This window comes from Pterocles gutturalis, unplaced genomic scaffold (genome assembly GCF_000699245.1).
Source record: "Pterocles gutturalis isolate BGI_N339 unplaced genomic scaffold, ASM69924v1 scaffold40501, whole genome shotgun sequence".
In the NCBI taxonomy this organism is placed as follows: Eukaryota; Metazoa; Chordata; class Aves; order Pterocliformes; family Pteroclidae; genus Pterocles; species Pterocles gutturalis.
Window position 1 is genome coordinate 18765 of NW_010101831.1, and position 10493 is coordinate 29257.

Genomic DNA, 10493 nt, shown 5'->3' on the forward strand with positions numbered 1-10493 from the left:
CACCCTGTGTTCACACTGAATGCAATTTGATAGTCTCTGTTTTCATAACTCCAGTGGAGTTGTTACATTACTTGAAGATCTGTTGTCATGGTAATAATGGTAAGTGGATGTTTACAATCCACATCACTTAAATTTTTTGGCATTTTGAAGTGACCAGTTTTAATAAATAACAAAATTCATTCAAGGTATGGGCAAGGACAACATACAGGTAGCTACATTGTGGTTGTAATGGCCAGATCAACATTACAAAAAATGAGAGAAAGGATTTTAAGAGCCTGAAAATATTTTCAGAACTATTTCAGTGTTACCATAGTTAAGGTAAGGGTTAAGAGCCTGCCAGTAAGGAGTTCAGTGCAGAGATCTCTACAGTGATGATGCTTTTAGTTCATAGGATGCTCATTTAGATCCAGAGAATTGTGTCCTCTTATTCTTGTCATGAGCAAACTTTTATGCAGTGCTTTCTTTAGGGCAGTTTTCCTCAGTTTCATGAAGGTGCTAAAACTATTTGACACTGCTGAAGGAACCAGTTCCCCCCTATTCTTACTGTGTTAATCATCTAGTATCATCTCTTCAGGAGTCTTATGGCTTGCTGCTTTTCTTCATCCTCCCCACAACCCACAGAAGAGATCTATGTGAGGTATGCCAAGCATCATGCATTTAAGGGGGGACTGAAAAGTGAGAAATTCAGAAGCAAAAAGCTGGTTTCTGAGAACTGTTTATTTTGCCTGATACCCAAACTTGTCAAGGGAGACCAGTGGCTGATGGGCTTGAACTTCTCCCCACAAGGGGGCATGTCTTCTGCAGAAAGAACAAAACCAGAAAGGAAATGCCAAGTGTAAACTTGCAGCCACCATTGCTCCAACCCTGAGCATTTCGTTAGCTTAATTAAGCAATAACTATACAGCCTATTTAGAATGATGATACCTTCTCAAGCTTTTTTTCCCCAAGATTTTTCATTGACTTTTTTTCTTTTTCTACAAGGAAGAAACCTATAGGGTAAATTGTATAGCTGGTTTAGAATTGAAACAAACACATGAGAAAATGACTACTAGAAAGTAATAAAAATTAAGATTTTCTTAAATAGACTGTTCTGTTGGATTTTTCTTCCTAAATGTTTGGGGCAGTTTTAAACTCTTTACACATCAAAATCCTGCGGTTCTGTGGGGCAGGTTTTTAAAGCACATATTTTTGCTGTCTCATTTTGTACCTGAAAGGTTCTGATTTAAAATTAAAGGTAGAATTAAATGTAATTAGAATGTCCTGGTTCTGTTGATGAGTAGCCTGTGACCCATCCTGTCCAGAATCGCAAAACTATAGATGTCTACGCAAGCACCAGTTTCATGAGGAAACCAGTCTGAGTCAGTGTATATTCTGTGCTAGCATTGGAAGGGCGTTTGACACATTCAGATGTGTTTTCCCAGCTGAAAGACAACAGAAATCATATCTGATACCATACTGAGGGCCAACGGTTGGGTGAACAAATGGAGTGACATGTTTATGGGTATGTGGTATCATGGTAGTACATCACACTGTGCTAAACTGTCATTGCCCAGTCCAGTTTCCATTGGTACTACCAGCAAAAAATCTATTGACTGTATTGAAGCATGATTGTAGAAGAGAGGAAAATATGGGAGTTGCGATTCTCACAGATCATTCTAGTTTCATACAGAAGGTGCCTATATGAACCTTTCATGTTTTGATTATTCCTAGAATATTTGTATCATGATACATGAACATTATCTCATTTTGCTAGGACTGCCCAGTATTATAGTCCTTTGAACAGGTTTGTAACAGAAGTCTGTTCAAAAAGTGTTTGGTTTTTTAATGGAGCAGTCTTAAATGATGATTATGGTTTTTATTTGAAAACATGGGCCTTTTTATACCTCTGACAGGAAAAGAATGTGCTCAGGGATCAGTGCATTTCCTTTTCTCCTTTGCCTTTGTTTTCAGGAAAATTATATTCAGCCTATGGAAATATGGATCTAATCTGAACCATATTTCTGAAGTGCAAACACTTTTTTTCTCTGAAAGATATGTATGTATGTGTATTTGGAAGTCTTCAGAAGTCTATCTTCAATAATCACTACTGGTTCCGTATTGATTAGCTAAACTCTTTGATGCTCAGCGGTTCTAACAGGACTTTTACAGTTTGTCCCAAGGCCCTGACTGTGCTTCTTGTAAGATTAGTGGAAGTATTGTCACTGGATTCGTGAGGACAGTAGTGGGAGAGTGAGCCTGTGCCCACAGTAGAAGTTCCTGCTTCCTTAAGCCTGGGAGACTCTTGTTTGCAACCAGACAGTTCTTTCAAAATACTGAAAAGGCCAGAATGGCTGATTCAAAACTATTTGTGGATTTTATATTAAAACATTGTTTTCTTTGGGAGGAACCCTCTCTCCAATGTTGTTTTTTTCTGAGCTAGATTCACAAATCTGACCGTTATGTTGCTTCTCCTATTCTAGCAGTTCCCATTTCATCCTAATTCTCAGTGCTTCAGGCATTCACATGAAATGCAAGACACTCCTGTTCCAGGTCGTCTTCGGCTGGGAAGACTTTAAATATCATTTTGTTCTCCTAAGAATGAGCTGCAAGTACTCATGCTAGAAGGATATTCTGTGCATGTCTGTTGGCAACATTCATCTTTATTTTAAGGAAATATTTAAATGCTTTTTGGAGCAGAGGCCCAAGTGTCATACCTCCCAGGTAGTTGTCCTGGCCAGCAGGCTTGAGAGTAGTTTCTCTTTGTGGTTTAGAATTAAAGTATTATTCAAATATTAAAAAAACACCAAAGCACAAAAACTTCAGGAGTGAGCGAGGAAACCTCCGTTTCAGAAAACCCCATAGCCTGCTTGTTAGCACACACTCATGAGAAGTAGACATGACAGAAACCACTTTGCTTCATATCCCTCCTCCAAACCAAAGACTGGGTAGGATCTTGGGTCTCCTACTTTCCCACTGGATTGTGAATGCCATGACTTCAAATTCCCACTGATGAAAGAGCACATTAAACCCTGCTCTGCTATACTCACAGAAATGATGGACAGCAAGTCCAAGGTAAAAGGTGCTGGTACAGCTGGAATAGTCACAGCACTTTTGTGACTTTAGTCCTCTGACCATAAGGCTCCGACTATTTAGACTTTTTGCATTGTTTTGTTCATTTCAGAGTATTTTATATACTTTGAGGGTTTCACTTATGATGATGAATTATAAAAAATTATCTCAGGGAGTAAGTAGAAGAGGGGGCTGATATAATCTAAACGCTGTTTCACTGTATTTTTGAAGTCAACTGTCAAACAAATCAGCGCTCCCATGTCCCTTGCTTCATACATGCAGAACACTCCCAGAAACTCAAAGACAGGACTTGTTATTTTCTTCTAACCAAGAAGTTTTCAAGAGGATACAAGCTGTGTGAAGTACTCTCTTTTTGCAAGGAACAATAAAGGCAGCACAGTTCCATGGGATAAATTTGTGGCTGTTGCTGGTACGGCATTTGTACTTGTGGCTATTGAATGATTCACTTCGTGGAGGTAAAATTATTTTCAAATGTTGCCTAAATATAACAGTATTATTTGACACGGTATGTAAGAAACGTCTGTTCTTTCAGGCAGACTCAGCAGTTGTGTGTGTGTGTGGCATAATTCCCCTGAGTTTCACTTCACATTGGATGGAGAATTTGAGGTGTGTCCTTAAATTGAGAAGATACTCTGGTTTGATCCACCCATTAACAGTGAATGGAAAAACTCTCACAGACTTCAAACCCAACCTTTGTTATAATTATCAAACATTTATTAGTTAACAGCTCTGAAAATGGGTGTATTGGGTATGGCTGAGCTCGGGCAACCAGAAGGAAGAGCTTAAAAGACATTCTGGAATGAGATCAAAAATGTTTTGGTCTCTTCAGTAGAAATACTGAACTAGGCACAACTGTTGCAAAGCAACAATTTCTGATCTTTCTGCATTCCTATTGTTTTTTCACAGTGTTTTGGGAAAGCCCGAGATAAGGATAATTTTTTTTTCCACTGGGACTCTAATCTATTTATAGGTTACAAGGCCAGAAGAGACTATTATGACCATCTCGCTTGACCTCTTGGGTAACAGGACTGTTAGGACTTCCCTTAGTTAATTTGTGTTTGAAGCAGAGCCCTTTTAGGAACAAGAGATCTCAACTTCTGGGAAATCCCACTGCAGCTCTTGGAAAATTATTCCAGTGACTGTTACCTGTTGTAAAAATGTTTTCATTGTACATAATCAGAGTTTGTTTAGCTTTGGCTTCTAGCCACTGGACCTTATAGTTAATAAATCCCCTATTAAGGGTGAGCTCCCTTCATGCCAGGTGTCCTGGAGCATAACTGTCTCTTAAACAGATAAATCATTTGGAGTCCTCCTGCCTACCACAATGTCTTATTTTTGCTCTTGCCAAGGTTTTCCATAGTTAATTAATAACCACCTTTAATTGCAAACACCAGCACTGGACCAAGAAAAGTTATTGCAAAAGTACTAATTGCAGAGGTAATTTGTTTTCCCAGTTTTTATACTCCCAGCCATCACATACAGGCTGCGTGCCCATGCTGTCAACCATGTGCTTGAACCTACATTCGTGCTCAGTTCCTTCCCCATCCACATACCTCAGACGCAAACATGACTTAGATATCAGACTACAGCTGGACTCTGGGTCCCGTGGGTATCTTAAGAAAGAGGGAAAGAGGGGTTTGAGGGTGGTCTCCTGTAAAACTGCACTCTGCTAAGTGCACCGCAGCCTGGTTTCCAAGTGGGTGTCCCAGGCTAGACTTTTCCTAAGCACAGTATAAAAACTATGAGTCTGAACCACAGTGGAGTTGTTAACCAACAGTGGAGATGGAAAGGCTCAGGGGTTCAGCTGATTAAGCCTGCCCTGCAGCTTCCCCAGCAGCTTACAGATACTTTCCTGCAGATTTGCTTCCTCAGGCGTTATCCTTTGTGCTGTGGTTGTGTGATTATTTCTCAGTGACAGATTAATTTCACTTGATCATCTCTTTATTTTGATAAGATATCAATGGTAACTATTTTCTCCCCAATTTTCTGTAATTTTTGTGTTTCCTCGTAGCAGCTTGATCGAGGTCATATTTCTTCTGCTTGGTCAAAATACTTTCAGGTGGGATAGTGGCAAAAGACTTGTAAAAGTGACATATTTCTCTGCTCAAAACCTGTGGGCAGCAGCACAAACTAACGGATGTGACAGTGGAAGCTGAAGATTAGCTAACGATTTAGCAAGATCCCCACATCTTGGTAAAGTAATGGGTACCCAGGAGGGAGCTGCACATCCTATAAAGCAGGTCCTGCATTCTTTGTTCCCAGATAGGTCATTTTATGGGAGGTCTATGAAAATATGTATTGTTTGCTAAAGCCCATCTTACTCAGAGATTGCTCAGCGGTGGTAGCCTGCCTTCAGCACTTAACCATTCTCCCAATTTGTGTGTTATGCGAAAACGAGTAGTGATGATGTTACATCCTCTTTTAGGTGTCTGATAAAAAGTTTTAAACTGCTAAAGCCTAATCCATGCTTCAGTCTTTAGGTAGCTACATCTGTCATGAAGACGACACATTAAAATGACGTTTTGAGACCAATTAGTCAACATTTAATCCATTTAATGGACACTGTGCTAATTTTGCAGAAGTGTCCTTGGTGGAAATACCAGGGGTTACCAAACCATATGTTCTATGGAAATTTAAAGTATTACAACATTATAACATTACCACCTTTACTCCCCAAACTTGTAACTTTACCTAAAATACATTTTTCCCTACCAACCATTGTCAAGTGGCATTGGTGACAGTATTCTCCCTTTTTATCAGCTTTTCCATCCCTGTGTCTGGAATCAGGGTAAGCTGGTACGTCTGTATCAACTGGGGCTGCTCTCCCTTTACCAAACCAATAAAAGTTCACACGTCAATATTCATCCAGTGGTCTGAAACCTCCACAGCATCTCCAGAGTAACTGATTGGAAAAGTAATATTACAAATTGCTGGATGGAAGTTTATCTAGAGCTGCTGATTTTAAGTTGTTTAATGGGAGCTGCTCTTATTTTGCATTCTCAGGCTTGCATTGGAACAGAAAGTATTTTGTTGCCATCCTGGAATATGGCTAATCATCTGCCCCCCTCCCCCAAAACAGAACAGAAATATTTATTGAACATCTGTGCTTCTTTTGCATTCCAATTGACATGTGAGCTTTTTCACATAGCAGTAGATCAGTAGGATAGCTACCATTCTTTTGTTTCAAATATATATTAAAATCAGAAAAAACTTTATCACTTGACATCACTGGCTGCAGATCTGATCTTCTTTTAAGTTCTTCACCAGTTTTATGCATCTATTTTCTACCAATTCCTGACACTTTAACATTTTTTCTACTTATTTTTATTAATTTAAATGCCTTCTATAGTTAAATTATTAGTATTCTTGTCAGTTCTCCAGTCAAGACTGTAGTTTTTTCAGCCAATGCAACCTTTTTTTTTTTTTCTTTTTTTTGGTAGCTTGAGACATTTTCTTCAAAGATGCAGAGGTATCATTTCCAAAAGGACACATTTCAGTTTTTCCCTGTTTCCAGCTTTCTGAAGTTTCCCCCTAAACCGCTAAATATTTACATTGCTGTTTTGGCCCTTACCTTGTTCATCCATAACAGATAGCTAGCTTGTATCCCAGCCAGCACTACTTTGGGGGTTCCACAATTAATTCAGCGCAGATGAGGGCAAATAGAGATTTCTCTTGCTTCCATGCTTCTCTTTCTGAGTCAGGATATTATTACTGCTCTTGCTAGGAAGCTTGAGGTCATTTTAGTATCAGCAAGAGAAGACTTTTAGCATATTTTGCACAGACAGAAATCACACACAATGTGGCATCTCTCCCCGCTACGCAGAGCAGAGGGAATTCAGTAGCCAGACATTCTGCTTGCACACCTGGTGGTCTGTAGACAATATGTGCTACTACACGATCTTGGTTTTCTGCCAACAGGAAAAAAGGACATTTTCTTCCCAACCCAACTGTGCTGTCAGGAGAGAGACCCACAAACCAACACACCACCTTATGCCCATTGAAAACCACCGACACAGCCAATCTGTGGTGGTGCCCTTCATATAAATACCCTTAATTTGGTTCCGGTAAAATCAGGCAGATTGGTTTCAGCTCGTGGCTGGAGTCACCATAGCTGCTCTGGCCTGGCTGAGCAGGGGACAGCTGCCTGCAGCCTTTGACACCACCCATTGCTATGTGTGCAAGTGTTTTTGGCACAGCTGCCAGCAGCTGGAAAATAGGCAATCCTGTTTTTACAGGAGAGGATGATTTTCGCTGCCTGACCTTGTCATGGCTGCCTTTAACGTTTCAGCCACGCAGGCCACCTCAGCACAGCGGCTGCCTGGGGTCTGTGCTCGAGTGGGATCTGTCTGCACGCTCCCTGCTTGTTTATCACGCTGCCGGCTGGTGCTACAGATCAGCAATTAAAGGTCACTCTCTCGTTGCATCCTTCAGTGTCTAAATTAATTTTGTTCTCAACCGTATGGTTGTGGGCTAAATGAGTATTCGTCTGTTCCCGCTTTCTCCTGTCCCTTCTGTTATTAGTTTCTCACTCTCCAGGGAGACCAACTTCAATGGCAAGGAACAGAGCATTTCATCCGCTGCTAGCCAGATGCCTCAGAGACCAGCTCCACTGAAGTATTTTAATGAAAAATATGTTCCTGATGAAATTTGGACAGCACGTTAACAAAGACAGATCTTAGTCCTTAGCATCACAGCAGGTGTGTTATGTGCAAACATAATCCAGTGTGCTTCAAAGGCTTTAATAATGGAGCCTGTGTGTTTATCCCATGCCCATCCTCCTGTTATCTGGGGTCCTTACAATTTCTGTCATGTAATCCTAGGGGCCGACTTGTGTTTTCTAATCACTTTTTTGGACTGTGATCCGTTTTGGAAATGTTGACACAAAGGCAAGATTGGTCTAAAAGAAGGCACAGAAGGGGGAGCACAGTGACCTGAGCTGAGTCTTGGTTTTGTTTCTGGCTTTACAGTTCAAGCACAATCTCAGCGAATCAGTTTACTCTGGCAGAAAAATGAAGACAAAGCCTTTTTCATCAGGAGTGGGAAACAAAAAGACCAAAGATCACTCATAACTCATAAAATACTCCAGGGCCATTGGATCAAAGGCACTATAATGAGTGCAAAATACTGTGATACGAGTAAAACATCTTGCCACATGTTCCAGACTCTTTCCTGCTGTGTGGATTTTTTTACTTTCTCCTCTCCGTTGTGATGGAGGAATGACATTTTTTTCTGAGTGATTAAATTTTTAAGAAGTTGTGTTCACAGAAACAGGAAAAAAATCCTGGCAAAAAGCCTCACCCATACAAGATTTTTCAGATGTTAAATGCAGGCATCAAGAGAGACAAGAGTTTCAGTTCTGGGACTTAGCAGACAGTTCAGAGCAGGCAGCCATTCGCTGCACACACATTCAGCTCTCCTCTGAGCTTCCCCATCATCTGTATCTCCTTACACTATTATTCTCTTTCTTACCACACGTGATTTATTACCTGTTTCATTCAAACCAAATCCAGTACCATGGCACATCTACTTGTGTCAGCTGGTACCTTACGTGATCAATATGAAAGGAGCTTCTGGCATGACTGCGTACCTATGCATGGCAGCCCCTCACAGTGGCACTGCTTGGAGCCAAATTCTTGCTGCCAGGCGAGTGGCACAGACCAGGACTGGCCATGGGTCAAAGCATTCAAAGGAATCATAGAATGGTTTGAGTTGGAAGGGATCTTTAAAGACCATCGAGTTCCAACCCCCCTGCCATGGGCAGGGACACCCTCCACTAGACCAGGTTGCTCAAAGCCTCATCGAGCCTGGCCTTGAACACCTCCAGGGATGGGGCATCCACAGCTTCTCTGGGCAACCTGTTCCCGTGCCTCACCACCCTCATTGTAAAAAATTTCTTCCTTACACCCAATCTAAATCTACCCTCTTACAGTTTAAAACTGTTTCCCCGTGTCCTGTCCTTCCTATAAGCCTCCTTTAGATATTGAAAGGAGTCACCACAAGACATGGGACAGACTGTGTAGCCACATCTTCCACATTAAGTGTCTGACAGTGAAATGTAGTGATCTTCACTTACTAGACTGGACACACATGCGTATCCCTTCTGATATGAAACATCAAACATTGAACAAAATCTTACAGACACAAAAAGGACAGCCAAGTTAAAAGACTGTATACATCTGTATTAAAATAAGAGAGCATATTAGGTATTTGGATTGTTCAAATTCAAATGTTTAAAAACAGCCTGGAAAACCTTAATGATACATGAATACTTCACTTTTTGCTGTCCAGAATACAGTCTGAGTTCCTCAGCAAGTGTTTATCTTGCCTTCCTGAAGGTTTTTGACAGTACTCCAGATGGCAGCGTGCCTGTGAAGCGTTAACCACCGCAGACCCCAGCCAGCATATGGAAGAGGGTTTTAGTGCAGGTTGATCAGAGCCGAGTGAAAGCAGGAAGGCAGGAGGTGACGGGGGGATAGGGTGGGTGGCAATCCTAATCAGCTTCCTGGGCTCAGCATTTTCATGGGGCAGGGATACTCATGTGGAAGTTGTATTTTCTTGGTCATAGAGATGATACAAGTTAACTAGGAGCAACAGTTTTGTTAGGTAGTTTTGGACACGAGAAGTGGACAATTACTTCCTCTCAGGCCTTTATGTCATGTCCGTGCTTACTGTAGATGAATTGGGGAAAGTGGGAAGACTTATTACATGTAGTATCAGCCGATTTAAATGCCCCTTTGAAATCCTTTTGTAGCTTTGTGAGCGTGTGGGTATCCATCCGTCTGTACTCAAATCACAGACTCCGCATCAGGTAAATAAATTTAACTGTGGTTTGAGATAAATGGATGAGTCTGTTGCATAAAAACAGATGAAAACTTTTATTTTAAAGTTTCTCTGTGAGAGGATAGTTTGATCCTGTCACAGTAGGCCCTGAATATTATCCATAAACACTCGGCATGCCAAATACCATGCATACACAAACGTGGGCTGCAGATGGGCACGTTAAGGAGCCAGGGCTGCTCTTCCTGGCTGATGAGGTAGTTTGATGCCCTGTCTTCACCACTGCAAGTTCACTTTGGAAAGCAGCCACCGGTCTGCCCGCTGCTTTGTTCACAAGACAGCAACCAACACCAACAGCCGGCTCCGACATGCCATCTCGCACGTGGATGGATGCTGTTACCAACACCCAGCAGGAGGCTGATTTTGTGGTGAGGACTCTCTTCTGACCAGAAAAGATGCTTGTGGAGAGGTGCAAGAAGTGGATGGAGAGAGCCTCACGTCTGTGGAGACATGGCGGCTTGGGCACATCCAAAAATGTCTCTCCAGCTTCCTCGTGACAGAAGGGACAACTATGACCGCCCATCCCGGGGCGCAGTGCAAACCGCACTGCACCGTGAAGAGAACTGTTGAAGGCCGTGATCGCCACT